The sequence below is a fragment of the Podarcis gaigeae genome, assembly GCF_964106915.1.
Source record: "Podarcis gaigeae genome assembly, chromosome: 2".
NCBI lineage: Eukaryota > Metazoa > Chordata > Lepidosauria > Squamata > Lacertidae > Podarcis > Podarcis gaigeae.
Window position 1 is genome coordinate 35,271,171 of NC_139679.1, and position 19,170 is coordinate 35,290,340.

Below are 19,170 nucleotides of genomic sequence, written 5' to 3' on the forward strand. Positions count from 1 at the left end.
CCCTGGCACCTTGAAGTCTAACTATGCCACAATAAATCTGTTAAGTCCTTTAAGATACTTCAAAACTCTTTGTTGTTTCATCTGATACATGTTGCCCTAGGAAATCTTTCGACAGCAAAATATGACAACATGTGTTCTAGTCTGATGAAGCGATGCAACAATTCATTATATAAAGTGCTGGTTTTGGCAAGATAAAGCTTGTTGCTCATTATCTGGAGAATCCATGCCTAAAAGATCAATGGTTCAAATTCTGACCCAATATGGCCATTATTCTTACTTGGTGCTGAGAGGATATTTTATCCATGGAGGTAATGGTTGCGTTCTGCTTGGCAGGATGATTCTCCGGGGTGTTTTTTATCATTTTATCTGCTGGGCTGTGCAAAGGAGCAAGTGCTACGGCATATGTCAAACTGACATTTGGGGAGAGATAGGTCGGTCTGCCATTGCTTTGCTGATTCACATCATACTAGGCAGAAGTTCTCAAACTTTCCCATAATAATGGGGAAGCCTGCATTTTAAGGGAGAGACGTGCTCCATGAAGCACCACTCCCTCCGAGGCCACTGGGGCTGTGGAAGCTGAAACCAAGGGCATCAGAAGGACAGTAGGAGTAGACTGTGCAACATCTATTTTAGTGAGCCAGTATGGTGTAGTGGTTAGAGTGTTGGACTATGACCTGAGAGATTAGGGTTCTAATCCCCACTTAACCATGAAGCTCACTGGGTGACCTTGGGCCAGCCACTATGGGACTGAGCATGAGGGATAGCTCAGCTGGTAGAGCATGAGGCTCTTAATCTCAGGGTCGTGGGTTCGAACCTCATGTTGGGCGAAAGATCCCGACATTGCAGGGGGTAGACCAGATAATCCTCGCCATCCCTTCCAACTCTACAGTTCTATGACAGGCAGCAGAGCTGAGAGAGGCCTGCACAGAGTGAGCCATCTCTCAGCCTAACCTACCTCACGCGGTTGTTGTGAGGTTGAAATGTGGAGGAGGAGAACCACTTTGAGCTCCTGGGGGGGGGGTATATAAATGTAATAAACACGCCAAATCCTTCAGATGGTTAGGACTACAACCAGCATTATGTAAGATAAATACCTCACTGGAACAGCTCCATAAGAAGACGGATGTCATGACTACAAAAATTGATAACTTGGGACAAAAAGTGATTAATTTGGGACAAAAAGGGAACATTATTACAGAAACTACTCAGGAACCGATACAGGGATCTACTTTGACAGGGCAAATTGTGGAGAAGGCAGGGGAGAAAGTTGTTGTTGATGAACCTAAAGTAGTACAAGTGGAGGGGGAGAGAGCCCCAGCCTTACAGATGCAATTTGATGATTATAAGTTGATGCTATTTATGAGTGAATTTAGAGAAAGTCAGATTTTGAGGATTGGAGCCCTGTTTGGACTGGAGAAGGAAAGTTGGATAGATCCCTTCATGCAGGGATTTACTGACCTTTGGGACCTGGACTTGGGTCAGGAGCAGACTGGTGTTGTGGGGACCTCCAGATTTGGAGAAACTTTGAAACATGTCCTGAAACATATTTTGAACTTTAGTTTCATAATGGAGATTTGGCTGACCTGTCGAGAAGGAATAAAAACATTGCCAGGTGGGAATTTCCCCGAGATCTACTCTTCAGCTTCAAAGGAAGGAAAATAAGAACAAGATCAGAAGAAGACAAAGTAAAGTGCATGCATAAATATGAAGAAGACTCGCAGAAGGGACTTGGAAAAGAGTTAAGAGCCTCGGACAGAAGATCACCAGGTTGATGGACTACATGGAATTGACGGAAAAGACTGGCAGTATCTGTGACCAGGGAGAAGAGATGGCGGAAGAATATAGGAAAAAGTTTAAAGTTTATGTATAGAAATAATGTAATATTAATGAGTGTTAGAAAAATGATGGAATGGAATCATATGGCTTTAGTAGAAATGTTACAATGAATTAAGTATAAATAGGTATTATAGTATTAATGGAAAATAAGGTTAAAATATGTTAAGATAACTATTTGACAGAAAATGGAGAAAGATGGAAAGGATTTGCTGAAATAATTAATAGAAATGGAATACAAAAAGGGAGGTGAGAGGAGGTCGATGAAACAAGGGAATGAAAGAGAGGGTATTGAGATGTTATGATGTATGTTTTTTAAACTGTTTTTGATTTGTGTGTTTCTTTTGTTTAATGTGTTAATGTTGTGTACTGTTTATATATTGTATTGTATTGTGTTTTTTTCTTTGCTTTTTTTTCTTTTTTCCCCTCCTTTTTGTAAGGTTTAAAAGTAATAAATATTATTTTTAAAAAAAGATAAATAGATAGAGATAGATAGCTAGATAGCTAGCTAGCTAGATAGCTAGATAGATGATAGCTAGCTAGCTAGATAGATGATAGAGATAGATAGATGATAGATAGATGATAGATAGATAGATAGATAGATAGATAGAGATAGAGATAGATAGATAGATAGATAGATAGATAGATAGATAGATAGATGATAGATAGATAGATGATAGATAGATGATAGATAGATGGATAGATAGATGGATAGATGATAGATAGATAGATAGATAGATAGATAGATAGATAGATAGATAGATGATAGATGGATGATAGATAGATGATTGATTGATAGATTAGATAGATAGATGATAGATAGATATAGATAGATAGATAGATAGATAGATAGATAGATAGATAGATAGATATAGTTGATAGATAGATATAGATAGATAGATAGATAGATAGATAGATAGATAGATAGTTGGATAGATGATAGATAGATGATAGATGATGATAGATGATAGATGATAGATAGATTCAAAATGAGTTTTTTCAACAAAATATTGACGATGGGAGGGCTGGAAAATTTGTCTTACACCAGATCAGACTATCTGCCCACCTCACACAGTACTGTCTACTCTGGCTGGCAGCAGCCGTTCAGTGTGTCCAGTAGAGGAGCTTCCTATTACCTATCTCACCATGTAATTGGAGATGCCACCAGGGGTGGAATGTGGTGTCTTCTGCATGCCAGGCATGTGGCGCTTGACCACTGAGCTACAGCCCAGGGACATCCTGGGTGGTTGCTCAGCCTTGTGGCCACCACACTAAATGTACAAGGGCATGAGCCACTTCCCTTCCCATCTGTGATGCCTGCAGAACTCTGTGGAACAATAATTTACAAGAGGCATGCATCCTGCATCTTCATGTGATGCATGTTACTGTAAAACAACAGAATGAGCCACAACCAATTTACTGGCTAGCTTATTCACTGCGGGCTGCAGCGTGTGAACCACTGCCTCTGGGTATGCATGCGTTATGTGTCATTTTGTGATTTTAATTAATCACTGCCGCACACGTATGGATCTACTACGGATATCAGAGGCACAAACATTCTTCACAAAGCTACATGCAAACTGAAGTGGTGGAAAGATTTGCTTTCAGATGACTTGTTTACTGAGCATTCATCCTGATTTATTTGTATGCACTTTCTGTCAATTGATGATGATGATTTATTAATTTTTTATACTGCCCGTCATCCTCACCCATTTTTAAAAAAACTTGATTTGTTGAGCAAGGGCACCAGAGTGCTTCAATCCACATTAATTGTGCAAACCTACATTTCCCAGTATGCATTTTAATCGCTCCAGCAAAATAGTAACAACCTTGAGATAGCTAGTAAACATGGGAAGTCTATTTACAAGAGACTAGCACAAGGAGAAGGGGATGACAGAGGATGAGATGGTTGGACAGCGTTCTCAAAGCTACCAGCATGAGTTTGACCAAAGTGCGGGAGGCAGTGGAAGACAGGAGTGCCTGGCGTGCTCTGGTCCATGGGGTCACGAAGAGTAGGACACAACTAAATGACTAAACAAAAGCAAAAAGCCTCTAGAGGGAGACATAGGCATAGATATAAGCAACAGTTAATGATCTGAAAAAGAGATGCAGTACCTTACCAGAGCTCTTTTAGCAAAAAAACAAAACAGTATCTTGTGTCTATTGGTATCCAGCTCTTTCCGCCATCTGGTTCTCGGTAAAATAGATACCAGCATTCTTGTGCTAATCTTGGGGGCGATGCATTCATGATCACTGCATAAGGAGATGGCACAGCCTACACATCACATCGTAGAATATGTGACATCGTATTCAATACATCGCTTGAGTGGATTGACCCCCCCAAAAAATGTACCTAACTAAAATTGCACAATCACCTTGCCAACAAAGTTCTGTATAGTTAAAGCTATGGTTTTCCCAGTGGTGATGTATGGAAGTGAGAGCTGGACCATAAAGAAGGCTGATCGCCAAAGAATGGATGCTTTTGAATTAAGGTGCTGGAGGAGACTCTTGAGAGTCCCATGGACTGCAAGAAGATCAAACCTCTCCATTCTTAAGGAAATCAGCCCTGAGTGCTCACTGGAAGGACAGATCATGAAGCTGAGGCTCCAATACTTTGGCCACCTCATGAGAAAAGAAGACTCCTTGGAAAAGACCCTGGTGCTGGGAAAGATGGAGGGCACAAGGAGAAGAGGACAACAGAGAACGAGATGGTTGGACAGTGTTCTCGAAGTTACCAGCATGAGTTTGGCCATGGGGTCACAAGGAGTCGGACACGACTAAACGACTAAACAACAACAACAACAAATTGCACAAGCCTTTATTGATCTAGTATCACACTGCCCAAGCACCACTGTGGGGTAGGGACATTTGGGAGGGTGAATTAGAGAGGTGACTGTTGATAGTTGCGAAACAGAAACTAATAAACTATTACAATGAGAGAGGTGAAAGAACAAAGGCTCGGATTAAAAAGGAAGTCAGCAAAGATGCTACTTAGCTAATGCCAAGAAACAATGTTACAGAACATTTCCACAGTTCAAACAGATTAATATTATAAGAAACAGAAAAGACATGGAAACAAAGCAAATATTGGACTTAAGTCATAACCTGAAACTCAAACAGTCCATTGTTAATATATGATTTTGAAGTTAGCCATAAACTACAAACATACCAAAGAAAGCCTCTAGGTGGGAATTCAGACAGAAAGCAGGTTCTTCAAGCTCTTTGGTCAGGAAAACACTTCCTTACCCAAACTCAGCTCCTCCTCATTTTTTGGGAGCAGCTAAGAAAGCTAAGTAAGATTTTTCTAAAGACAGGCAGTGATGGGGAACAGGTGTCCATCAGGGAGTTTTGTACCACAACTTTCATCAGCCCAGTCAGCATAGCCTGTGTTCAGAGATGAGGGGCTCTGTAGCCCACCAACACCTTGGAGTGCCACAGGTTGGTCACCCCTGCATTAAAGAATCCTTAGGAAGCTCGTGGAAATGCATTTCCCCCCCCTCTTACAACTATCACCATATAATTTCACAATCTTTCGTATGCTCTCGTGCCGTCTGTTGCTACTGAGCAAATATTATTTGACATTTGGAGAAGACAATCTGTTTCCATAAAGGCTTTTCTCTCTCAAGCAATTTTATTCATATCTAATGTCTGTACGCTATCTGTCAGGGCCCACAGGAAATGCAGGTGTGGATAATTTCATGCAAAGCAACTCATGGCTTGCTTAGATACCAGAGCACCTTATTTGTCCAGAAGCATACCCATGACAACATTCAGGGTGTGTTCCCATGCCCTGGCAAGACTTCTAGTCAGGGCTCTTGAAGAAATCTCATAGCTTTGGCACACTCAGCGACATGGCATGCCATAATTCAGGTTCTGTGGCTGGCTTTGCTCCTTGCGCCCGTCCATCTTCAGCGGACAACTCTCCTGCCATGATATCCCTCAGTAACACGCTTCCTTTAATGTGGTTTTCATACACAGTGGTCTAACCACAGTAGACGTTTTGCTTGGCCAGTCTTATCTCAATAGAGTGGATGAAGTATTGTGGTCACAAGTATAAGAAATGAAGCAGTCATAATTGATTCCCTATAGGGGTTTTGACAAATCGTCAGCATGCCTGCACGGATTTTCCAAAGGCATATGATTGGCTAGGATGCTGGACTAGATAAGCCATTGGCCTGATCCAGCAGGGCTCCTCTCATGTGCTTACGTACTACTGGAGAAGAGGTAGGTGTTGCTCAGCCTCCTTCCCTTGATTTCCCTTGGTGTGCCGCTTTATTGCTCAGCGCTCTCTTCCCGTGTTGCCAAGACTTGCCAAGCTACAGCTTTAGGGAACAAATTAATGGCTCTGAGATGAATGAATGTGATAGCATATTTGCACTGGTCCTCTATTAGCTTTCAGGCACGGCCCATGAAACTTGTTCCCGACCCAAGAATGCAGCCCTAACTAGTAGATGCGTGCACTAAGTCCAAGCACATTCCCCAGGCATTTTCTGTGGCTGCCCCACAGCTGCGCACTCCCTTCCATTGCAGACCCGCAGAGCTGCTAACACCACAGACGTGCCAAAATACAAGGGCTGATTTTAAACAGATGGCGTTAAAACAGAAAAGGTTCCTCAGTAAAATGTTACTGAGCACAATTCCCAGAGTTGAAGGTGAAGAGGGATGGGTGGTTAAACCACTCTTGGAACTGTATCCCTGGGAGGGGAAGAGAGGTCTTCTAACAACTCTCTGCACCCTTCACAATCTATAGATTCCACATTTCTCTGGGGAAGCCACGACAGTTTAAAGTGGTATCACAGTGCCTTAAATGTATAGTGTGACTGTAGCCTGAGTTAGATGAGAAGCTTGGATTCCAAACTCACGTCAACCGAAGAAGCACACCACTGTTGGAAGAAGCAAGATTTCTTGCAACCCTATAATGATCCCTAGCAAAACAAGACCAATGCAGGTTCAAAAAGGCCTATATGGTATACAAACCAAAATTTCTCATAACATGTTTTCCCCCCTGAAGGGGTATTTTGTGGTAGCGGCCACCACCGCTCCTGCAAATGCCCTGGAACAATGCAAAGTCTGGAGAAGTGTGGAAGAAGCAAAATGGTGGCCAGGCTACCAATGAAGAGGAATGTCTCAGAAAAAAAGAGGCTGTGCTAATGCCACTGTTCATAAGGAGTCTCGTCCCTGAGACACTACTGGAGAATTTCTCCTCCCCCTAAAGAAATTCCGGAAAATGTCCCTGTCCCCCCCAGCAAATGTAGTGGGGAATTTTGAGAGGCCATTTGTATATAGCATTAGATATGAATGTGGAGGTTTGAATGCTGTGAGCTAAAGATATCATGTGCTGAGCAGCATATAAACACAGCTCCTTCCTAGCAAAAATCAAAGTGCCTGACAGGTAAAGGTAATGGTAAAGAGACCCCTGACCCTTAGGTCCAGTCGTGACCGACTCTGGGGTTGCGGCGCTCATCTCGCTTTATTGGCCGAGGGAGCCGGCGTACAGCTTCCGGGTCATGTGGCCAGCATGAATAAGCCACTTCTGGCAAACCAGAGCAGCACACGGAAACGCCGTTTACCTTCCCACCGGAGTGGTACCTATTTATCTACTTGCACTTTGATGTGCTTTCAAACTGCTAGGTTGGCAGGAGCTGGGGCCGAGCAACGGGAGCTCACCCCGTTGCGGGGATTCAAACCACCAACCTTCTGATCGGCAAATCCTAGGCTCTGTGGTTTAACCCACAGCGCCACACCAGCTTTAATACAATATACTGATGCCGAACAATATAGCAGTGCCCTTAAGGCTAAAGGAAATAACCCAGCAGAGGAATAATTTGGCAATTGCCAGAGGACATGCATTGGGGGCTTGAGGAACCCTGCGTAAAGTTACTGAGCTTCCAAAAACAATTCCTGTTTGCGTTCATCAAGTTGCACAGAATAGCCAAGGGGACGCAATTGGCATAAATCATGCCCTGTTCTTCAGCGGCAGATTTTGTTATGCACAGCCTAGAACTGTGGGTGTCAGCTTTTAAACTGCATGACGTTGATCCCTGGGTGTCATCTCCCTCCAAAGCTTCACCGTGATGTTTCCCACAGAAGTTGTTGGCAATTGCATGCACTGTCTGAATCCTTTCTGGCTCCTGGCAAGTTTTATTTGAGGAACCAGTTTGAATCAACACAGCATGCCTTTATGTACTCAGCTGACTTGAATTAAAGCAGGGCTTGACCTGACCTAGTGATATGTGCAAATCCCTCCAGTTCTCCCACGACTGCACTGGAGGGACATGTTTTGCCCCAGTTATTCTCTCACTTAACCCCATTCCTACAGGGTTATGTCAGAAACTCAGGGCCTTGTCTGGCCCAGTTGTGCCTCAGAGGCCTTTGACACCTCCCACTTTCAGGAGCCTCAGCTGTTTGTTTGCAGATATGTACTTCTTCATTTCAATTTTTATTTCTTGTAAGAAAAAGACAAAGGGATAAATTAAAACTACCACTGATAGAATCCATCTGGTCAACTAATAGGCACTCTTTTCTTAGCTTCAAGCCTCTCCAGGAGCCATTGTTCTCTGCTCCGACACCAAGCCATATTTTGGGAAGCAAAAGTATGCATGTAACTGGAAAGAGTGTGGAGGTGTGAGGGAGGTTTCAGGAAGCTGGCAGGTGAAGAACCAAGAGAAGATAATTGGGTATCTCAGCTAGGTTGCTTCCTTTTCATGCCGCACCCCCTTTCCTAGTCTCAGGGCCTATGCAAAATGCGCTGTAGCATGTCCATGAGAGAAAGAACAGCCATACATTGATACTACGCCGGGTGAAAACATGTAGTTAGGAAGTTTTCTCTTGCATAATTCATGCTATCTATTTCACATGTTACCTCTTATAGCACCAAGAGGAACCATTAAAGAAGAATGTGATTGCTTTGTTGGCACCAGCTCAGCCAACATTCTGAACAAAGGGAGTCACCGCTGAGGAAACCTGCTGTAACGTATTGTTATGCATTTGGAGGGTCGGTTTGGATGACACCCTGCTTTTCTTCCAAACCCTTGAACCTGTATCTGTGAGGATACTGTTAAACAAGGAACTTCACCAAGGTTATGGCCTTTGCTGGCCGGTTAAGCTGCCCTCATCAGCATTTTAAAGAATGAACAGCTAGGCATTTTCCTCACTCCCCTCACCTGGCTGGAAGCCACGTAATCCAAGGTAGAAGAACAGTAGCCAGAGTTGCATGTGTGAGTTTGACTGGTATTAGAAGCTGGAGACAGAGAGACACTCTGTGCTGGATCTAAATTTGGGACTCCCTCTGAAAATCTACTTATGCCCCTTCACCTTATGCTTCAGTGTGAATGAATCCTAAAGACACCAGTCCCTACTGACCATTGTTCCAGGGAAACCAAACTGTGGGAAAGTACAGGAACCCCTGGAGTCACTCAGAGATTAGAGATGTATCAATATAAAGGGGACAGCTGGTGAAGGGCCTCAGCAGAGGTTCTTGATGTGCAGGCTGGTTGTTATGTGAACAGGCCCTTGCCATGTTGAACCCAGTCATCACATACAGCTCCCAAGGTAAAACAGTACAACGCATCATCAGAGATCTACAACCTTTCCCAGACAATGACAGTTCTCTTTCTCAAGCTCTGGGAGGAAGACCTTTCATTGCCTACAGACAGCCACCCAATCTTAAACAACTCCTAACCCACAATAATACTACAACCAGACTTAACACGGACACTGGCACCAGAGCCTGCAATAAACCCAGATGCCAACTTTGCTGCCACATACACCCAGACAACACCATTACTGGCCCCAACAACATCACACATACCATCTCGGGACTATTTAATTGCTCATCGTCCAACATTGTGTATGCCATCAAATGCCAACAGTGTCCTTCAGCTCTCTATATTGGACAAACAGGCCAAACCTTACGCCAAAGAATAAACGGACATAAATCTGACATCAGGAATCACAAGACAGAGAAACCAGTAGGAGAACACTTCAATCTCCCAGGACATTCTATACAAGACCTCAAAGTAGCTGTTTTACTACAAAGGAATTTCAGAAATAAGACTGGAAAGAGAAGCTGCTGAATTGCAACTTATTACCAAACTTAAAACCATGGAGAGACCTGGTCTGAACAAAGACATTGGATTCTTATCTCATTATACATGACAAAGCCATTTTTCACCTTCTCACCCCTTGCTTTTTCCTGTAATACCTATTGCAGTCGTTAAGAGTCGTCAACAGGCTCATCATAGCTATCTGCCAATCACCCATTCCCACCACCCTTCTGAGTAATACCCCTCCCCACCTTCTCACTATATAGAAGGGTCTGGTAACTTCTGTTTCAGTGTATCTGAAGAAGTGTGCATGCACACGAAAGCTCATACCAAGAACTAACTTAGTTGGTCTTTAAGGTGCTACTGGAAGGATTTTTTTTTGTTCCAACTGACACTGTTAGGCATGATATAAATCCACTTGACCAGGGGTAGCCAACATACTGCCCTGCATTTTTAAAAAAATACAATTCCTATCATCCCTTAACATTGGCCACACTGGAAGAGGCTGATGGGAACCAAAGTCCAACAACATCATTTGGAGAACCAACGATTCCAAAGTGTGTTTCCAGTTCCCACTGCATATAAAGCAGAGGAGAGGACAGAACTGGGCCGATCTGTGACTGGGATTTTACTCTTAAACTCAAAAGAAAGCCCTCTGTGAAAAACAGTTGCATGCAACTTTTGTTGTTGTTGTTGTTTAGTCATTTAGTCGTGTCCAACCCCATGGACCAGAGCACGCCAGGCACTCCTGTCTTCCACTGCCTCCCGCAGTTTGGTCAAACACATGCTGGTAGCTTTGAGAACACTGTCCAACCATCTTGTCCTCCGTCGTCCCCTTCTCCTTATGCCCTCCATCTTTCCCAACATCAGGGTCTTTTCCAGGGAGTCTTCTCTTCTCGTGAGGTGGCCAAAGTATTGGAGCCTCAGCTTCAGGATCTGTCCTTTCAGTGAGCACTCAGGGCTGATTTCCTTAAGAATGGATAGGTTTGATCTTCTTGCAGTCCATCAAACTCTCAAGAGTCTTCTCCAGCACCATAATTCAAAGGCATAATTCTTCGGCAATCAGCCTTCTTTATGGTCCAGCTCCCATGCAACTTTACCGCAATGTTATTTAAAAACGAGAAGGAGCCGTTGCAATTTTAAGTGGAAGAAGAACAGGTGGAGAGGTTAGCATGTCAACCCCTTTCCTTTGGCCCTTGTGGTGATTTTTCTGCTCCAACTCTCACACCCATGCTCAGCTGCACCAGTGATTCTTTCCAGTACTTGGTTAGCCAATGTCACAGGATCATATCTGTAATGAACTGGTCACCATAGAAGAGATGGCACTGCTATTTCCACATGTCCCCTTCCTTCTCTATGACAAGCTCAGAGATAGGAGGCATGTTGACACCTCAGGATTGTCAGCAACCCAAAACCCAGAATGGAAACCATGATCCATCTGTGAGAACGAAATGCCATATGGAGCAAGTCCTGGCTGGAGACATTTGAAAGATTAACTCTGACATCATTAGTGGGCAATTAATACAGAAATCATTTTGGACTTTGTGGAATCCTATTTGGCTTGTGAAGCAAAATCAGTTTCATCCTCCCAGAGTTTCTTCGGTCACACACATCCTCTCTTTACTTATGTGAGGCCCACAGTATAATTTGTGTATCTATTCTTGTCTTAATTATACCAAGTCCTTTCTCCCATCTTCGTCCCAAATGTCACCACCTTTGTGGAATAAAATCCTTTTGAGTGTTAATTAAGCTCCCATTGCTCTGATGCAATACATTATTATCTTCTTGGTTTATGGAACAGCCTCAAATATTTTTACCTTAGCCATGCATGCTATTCTGCCAGTAATTATTTCTCTAAAATGCTACTGTAAGTGTATACACAGTATCCAGTTGCTCTCAGCTTATCATTTGTTAATACATTGCACATTCTACTAATTCTAAAAGTTTCATAACAGCATATATTTTATTTCAGTCCACTAGTATGAGGGGAGCAGAAATTATTATTGATTGACACTTCAGGTTAATACCTCGAAGTTCTAGTTCTTCATGATTTACTTGAGCATCACCTTTGCCATGTAGTCTCTTCTACATCACGCTGGCATGAAAATGTTCTCCATCGTGTGGTACTTCTCATGGCATTTTATCCAAGACCGCTTTTCCCCAGTGTGCCAGGTGTTTTTGGACTTCAACACCCACCCGCCCCAGACAGTATCTCCACACAGTTGGAAGCGACCCGGAGGATCATGTAGTTCAACCCCCTGCAGTGCAGGAATATGCAACTGTCCCATATGGGGAATCGAACCTGCAGCCTTGGTGTTATCAGCACCATGCTGTAAACCAACTGAGCTATCCAGTGCTCATGCCATGCATCATTTTATATACTTCTAGCATGTCACCTCTTATTTACCTTTTCTCTAAACTTAAAAGCCCCAAATGCTGCAGTCTTTCATAGGAGATTGATCATTTTGCCTGCCCTTTTCTGAACTTTCCCCAGCTCTACAATATCCTTTTGGAGGTGAGGGAACCAGAAATGTGAATTTAAGATTATTTTTTGCTCCAGTGTGCATCATCTGCAGCTCCCAACAGCACTGCTACAATCCAGAAAATGTTTTGTGACTGACTTCTGCTGATGGTGCAAACCAGTATAGAATACCTTGCCTAGTCCCTGACTAAGAGGAAATCTGAGCTGAAAACTTTTACCTCACCTGTATTTCACCAGCTCTTTCATCTATTAGTGTACGGATATGACTTGCAAATTGATCTAGACGTAACCTGGTATTTCCATGATTTGCGTCATCCACAAGTAATCTGCTTGCTTTAAATTCATAGACTTTGTTGTTTCACCCATCCAACATAATGTGGTCTGTCTTGCTAGAAATTCTGGGTTTGGGCCTACTATTATCACAAATACAAATCCAGTGGACCTGTCATAATCCTTACAGTTTGGAGCTAAATTAAGACCTCGAAGATAAACATCGAGAGTCTGTTTGCCAACCAAATCAAACTCTACTAATTTATCAACTTTTGCAGTTTATCCAACTCAGGTGACAAATCAATATGTCAGTTCTCCCCAAAGTCCTGCTCCAAAGTTCAGTTCAACCTCGGCCACAAATGTATGCATCAAGTAGCCATCATTGATGTTATCCGAATTTACGTCTTCCAATTCTGCCACACTTTTGTTGAAACAAGGAGTCTTACTGTGTGGTCCAAGGCTGACTATTAGCAGGGCCAGCCCAAAGCAATTTGCTGCCTGATGCAGTGGACAAGATAGGGCACCTTCACTCAATCCCCATTCCACTTACAGGGCAGTGCTATTTTTCTAGAAGAAGAGGTGCCAGAACTCACTATGAATGCCTCCCTTGTTCTCTGTGCCCACCTGGGAGGTGCCAGAACTGAGTTCTGCTGAGTTCCTGCTGAAAAATGTCCTTTTACAGGGTTATTTCCAATGTGGTGCTAAACAACTTGTTGTGTCAACACAAGGATTTACATTTGCACACAGGAACTCCCCTCCCCCACTTTCCTCTTCCCACGCGCACCCTGCACTCTCTCCAGAGAGTTAGGGGGAGACCCCAGAACAAATTTAGAGGTTATGCAAGAGTGGATGAGAGGGGGGAAAGTTCTGTTGTTCAAGCCTAAAATCTTTACACCGATGGAGCCAGTAAGTTGGCTAACACCCACAGAATTCAGCTACAGGGTGGGTAGCTGAATTTCACCTTAACCCTGTTGATGGGACAATATCCTCCCACCATCCCTGAGGGCAGTAGACTAGCTTAAGGGGTACAGAAGAGGCTGGCTTAGGGAACTCAGAGAGAATGTGAACAGGGAACTGCTGCCACCTGAAACAGCCGCCTCACTTTGCCTAACAGTTGGGCCGGACCTGAACCTGAGCCACACCCATTGGGTCCAAGCTATCTGAAAGATCGTATTCCCTCATACAAACCTGCTCAGGTTTTGAGATCTTTGGGGGAGGCCCTTCTCTCAGTACTGCCATCCTCACAGGCGCACTTGGTGGGGATGTGGGCAAGGGCCTTCTCAGTGGCTGCTCCCAGGCTCTGGAACTCCATCCCTGGAGAAGCTAGCCTGGCTCTGTCCTTGTCCTTCTGCCAGCAAGTGAAGACGTTTTCATTCCATCAAGCTTTTGGGAACTGACTGCTTCTAATGAAAGCTCTGGTGCTGTTCTTATTTGAAATTATTTGCATGGTTTTAACACATTGTATATATGTATATAGTCTTCCTTCTAACAATGCTTGATTGTTTTTTAATGATTTTTTTCTATGTTTTTAGCGGTTCTCGTGTTTATAGGTAAGCTGCCTTGAGTCTCGTCAGGGGGAAAGGGTATAAATATATGACGATGGTGATGATGATGATGAGAATGATGATGATAAAAATTTCCCCATCTGAGATAATTGATCTGACTACACCTGACGGCATCTTCAGAATCAAGTTCTGGAGAAGCGGAAAAAGGTACTTTTGGACTGCTCCACAGGATTTCAGTTCCCTGAGAACATACCATGAGATGTTTGCAGTGCTTCCATGGGAAACGTAAGAAATCACATCCTGTGTCGTGTACAGGGAACCTGCTCTGCAAAACCATTTGTCCTATTTTCAGGGTTTAGATTCCTCTTGCAATGATGATCAAGTGACGGTTTTATTTCCTCAGCCTAACCACTCACTTTCCAATCTTGCCCTTGGAGGAACTTCCTGTTTTTGCTCTACCACCTGTCAAGCCAGAAGAGATGCCATCTTCCAGGTTATTCCCCATGCTAGAGTTGGCACCTTGCTGCTAGTTCCTCTATGGCCTCTTAGGCTCCACATTTTAAATTCTATCACACAACATCCTTCCTGCCAGCGCAATGATTCACGTGTTTTAAGATGCTGTTTTAAAGCAATATTCCGACTGACAGTGTCAGAACCAAGTCAATGGCTACAACTGGAATTTTTTCTTTTAACGAACGGTTCCATGTGATGAGGACATACACACTTGATACAATTTACCAGTTTACCTGTGGGATCACCTTACCCCAACTGCTATGATCTCCAGAACAGGCACTGTTCCTGCATTGCAGGGACATGGGTGGCGCTGTGGTCTAAACCACTGAGCCTCTTGGTCTTGCCAATCAGAAGGTTGGCAGTTCAAATCCCCACTATGGGCTAAACTCCTGTTGCTCTGTCTCAGTTCCTGCCAACCCAGCACTCTGAAAGCATGCCGGTGCAAGTAGATAAATAGGTACCACTGTGGCAATAAGGTAAATGGCGTTTCCGTGCACTCTGGTTTCCCTCATGGTGTTCTGCTGTGCCAAAAGCAGTTTAGGCATGCTGGTCACATGAGCTGGGAAGCTGTCTGTGGACAAACGTCGGATCCCTTGGCCTAAAAGCGAGATGAGCACCACAACCCCATAGTCGCCTTTGACTGGACTTAACCATCCGGGGGCTCCTACTTTTTTTCCTACTGCAGGGGGTTGGACTAGATGACCCTCATGGTCCCTTCCAACCCTACAATTCTATCATTCCCTCAATCTTTTACTTTAGCAGTACATATATACACTTTGAAACACCCTTATTATTGATAACAGGCAGGCACTTTTACTACAATCTTTTAAGTGGCTGCTAAAAACATTTCTTTTTTTAGACAAACCAATCCCTATCCCTATCCCTATCCCTATCCCTATCGTGGTTCGAATCCCAGCAACGGCGTGAGCTCCCATTGTTCAGTCTGATCCTGCCAACCTAGCAGTTCAAAAGCATGTCAAAGTGCAAGTAGATAAATAGGTACTGCTCTGGTGGGAAGGTAAACGGCGTTTCTGTGCGCTGCTCTGGTTCACCAGAAGTGGCTTAGTCATGCTGGCCACATGACCCAGAAGCTGTACGCCGGCTCCCTCGGCCAGTAAAGCGAGATGAGCGCCACAACCCCAGAGTCATCCGCGACTGGACCTAACAGTCAGGGGTCCCTTTACCTTTTTATCCAGATATCTAGAATGAGAATGTTTTAATCTGTTGTGTGTTGCACCTGTCCCCACTAGCAACCCACCAAGGAATGCCTCACCAATGGAAGTAGTGCTTGTGGTGATAGATGGCACCCAGCAAACAATTGTCACACACTTTAAAAAAAAAAAAACACCACTACCACACTCCCACACAATGCACTTCAGCATGTCCTGCGTAATATGTGATTTTTATGTTGGATTCCCCCCAACTTACTACATTATCTCTGGATCAGAAAAATCCAAATTAAATTGGGGGTGGGGGGTAGTAGTACAAACTGAACTTGGAACAGGATGTTGTGCGGATAATGCACAACACACACACCTGGGACACATCAAACCCACTTTACAGTGCCCTGTGTTCACACCTTGAGTCAATATTGGTGATGAGGAACTGAGGCTGAGAAATAGTGATGTACCTAAAGGTTCCAAATGACTTGAAAAGTAAGGTGGGATTTGAAGTGTCGACAATCTGGTTCAAAGCCTCAGTCACACGTCCCCAGCTCTCGAGGTCACTTAAGCCTCTCTGTCATCTACGAACTTGTAAGGAAACACATAAAAAAACCACAACGATATCTTTTTATGGTTGTTTATGCTTTGAGGCCTTCTTCATGGGATCTGAGCAGCCATTTTTCATCTCACCATATCTGTGGCAGATAGTTGTGTACTTTGTTGGTGTTCCTTGTCTTTGACTGACTAGAATAAGGAAACCACAGAGGTCAGAGGTTTCCTGAAGCATGAAGTGTGATGAGAAATAGGGTTGAATGGAAATATGTACTACTCCTCTAATATATATATAAAATCTACCTGCAATCCAATATACCTGGTTTTGAAGGCACTGGCAGAGGTGGGCATTTCTTACTTTCTTGGCAAGGTGTTTTCTCTTTGAGAATCTCCCTTCCTATCTTTTTCTATCTAGTACCCTAGTACTCTGATCCCTCAGAGCTTGCCAAGAAGATGGAGGCATACACCTTACACCAAAATGAGAGCATTCCTAGGGGTAATTGAAACCAGCTCCTGCTGAGGCCGCAAGCCCAGCGGGGGTGCAAAAATCACCTATCAGGTGTTGAAGTCCTCCCAATATCGGGAGCACCCCCCTCACCCAATGCTCAGCACTCCAGCATCTGTTTTGCTGGCAGAAGGAATCCGCTGGGATCTCTAGCAGGAAGAACTGCTGCTCCTGCTGCAGGAGGAGGAGATGGAATGGCCTCCAGGCATAGAGTGGCACAAATGTCCCATTGAGTCCCAAGGAGCCATGGTCCTCCTGTTCAGGCAACCTTGCCTGCTTCTCAGGTTGTTGTTTTTTTCAGGGGAGGGGGGTGCCTATACAGCTCCTTGCCAAGGGTGCAAGGGACACTAGGTATGCCTCTGAGAGCATCCACCTTATACCCTCAAGTGCATGTATCATCTTCAGGCTCCTCCAGGGAAATGTGAAAATTTGTAGGTCACCTGCCACCTCCTATGGTGTTTTGTTCCTTAATTGATTTATTTAAAGCCGGCAGGGTGAAACCAAATACAGGAAGAAACGAACAATGGACTCTCCTGCTTCCATTGCCACTTATATAACCAAATTACAACCTGGTTTAGACAATTCCCGCCTCAACTCTTATGGGTAATTTAGAGCGCCGTCCCACTGCTTGTGATGGAATTCCTAACACAACTATGCAAGTACATTTCCAAGCGATGATTGATGTAAATAACTTTTGGGCTAGCCATTATGGAGTCGTGAGAAGTCCCAAGGAAGGGTGTGTACAATTTCCTGGTCTGGTGTGTGGAGAGAAAAGAAGGCTGTAGGCCTCAGAGACCCCAGAGCTATGGCAACAGAAGAGTAATATGTAACTCAAAGGGAACTGGGCCCTGTTAGGTGACCATAGGGCCAAACTAGCCGATACATTAGCTTTGTATCTGGGCCCTTAAATGCATCTTTAAGCCAGCTGGCTACACATCATTTAGTTTGGTCCTGCATGGCACATAACCCTGAAGAAAGTATACCAGTGTAAGTCAATGGCTCGCTCACACATCTTGAGTTGAGATTATGTAAAGGATAAACAGTAGGTGCTTAACTTGGTCATCAGGACACATTAATTAGGCTTGGCAAGCAGTAGCTGCTAAATATTTGGCAAAGCTGGAGGATTATTGGCTAAAACCCAGGTTTCTTCCTCCCTGGGCACCATATTTCCCCCTTTATGTTTAAGACTTAATTTCCAGGTGCCATTTGAAACTGGCAGGAGAAGAGAAGAGACTGGTTCATTTGCAGGCGTGTAGGAGGTTATGGATCCATTAGTGCAATTATGCGTGCTTGAGGCCTGCTGGGTTATGAACTCAGGGTCAAACTAGATCCAACTTGAAGTACCTGATTCAAAACTCTGCTTGTGTTTATTTACAACATTCCTACACCACCCATTAATAAAAAGTTCTCTGGGTGGTTCAAGAACAAAAGTTAAAACCTCCATGAAGTGAAAAAGCAGAATGCAAGCATAAAATCTGATCAGAATAAAACCAGCATAAAGGCAGCAACAGAAAATAGTGCAAAGAGCATTAAAAGAAACCCTGAGAAAATAAAAGGGCCTTTTGCCACAGCATGGGTCTCAGGAGGACAATCTCTCTAGTGAGAGAATTCTGCAGCCAGAAGTGTTGAAAAGGCCTTCCCCTAGTGACAGCCAGCGTGGTGTAGTGGGTAAGAGCGGTGGACTCGTAATCTGGCAAACTGGGTTCGCTTCTCCACTCCTCCGCATGCAGCTGCTGGGTGACCTTGGGCCAGTCACACTTCTCTGAAGTCTCTCAGCCCCACTCACCTCACAGAGTGTTTGTTGGGAGGGAGGGAGGGAAAGGAGATTGATAGCCGCTTTGAGACTCCTTAAGGGGAGTGAAAGGTGGGATATCAAGTCCAAACTCTTCCTCCTATTCTTCTTCTTCTGGCCACCAGCTTCAGTTCAAATGATGTCTCCTTGCCCTACTTTGTAGAGGGCAGACCTCTGTTTGAAAGTGTCCTCTAGAGCAGATCTCTTCAACCTTTAGAAACTCAGGACCCACCTTTAAGCCAAACACGCATTTATGGACCCATTTCTTATGCTTTTACCATATTCCAATTTAAATGTTACAAATTTCTTTCAAAATTGGTATTTATACACTTAAGCTAAGGTAAAGGTAAAGGTACCCCTGCCCGTATGGGCCAGTCTTGACAGACTCTGGGGTTGTGCGCCCATCTCACTTAAGAGGCCAGGGGCCAGCGCTGTCCGGAGACACTTCCGGGTCACGTGGCCAGCGTGACATCGCTGCTCTGGCGAGCCAGAGCCGCACACGGAAACGCC

General features: G+C 44.1%; 1 long non-coding RNA gene across 4 annotated transcripts in view; it reads right to left on the bottom strand.

Annotated features, from left to right (window-relative positions):
* Positions 1-3,428: 3,428 nt before the first annotated feature.
* LOC310839446 overlaps positions 3,429-19,170 on the bottom strand; it is a 45,181-nt gene continuing 29,439 nt past the window's right edge. The window contains exons 4-5 of one of the 4 annotated variants that reach the window (XR_014561519.1): positions 16,279-16,392; positions 3,429-4,086 (exon numbers count right to left, since the gene is read on the bottom strand). This is a non-coding gene — a long non-coding RNA (uncharacterized lncRNA). Of the gene's footprint in view, positions 4,087-12,585; positions 13,292-16,278; positions 16,393-19,170 lie in introns of those variants that run through there. The other 3 variants (XR_014561520.1, XR_014561521.1, XR_014561518.1) reach the window with 3 other exon arrangements.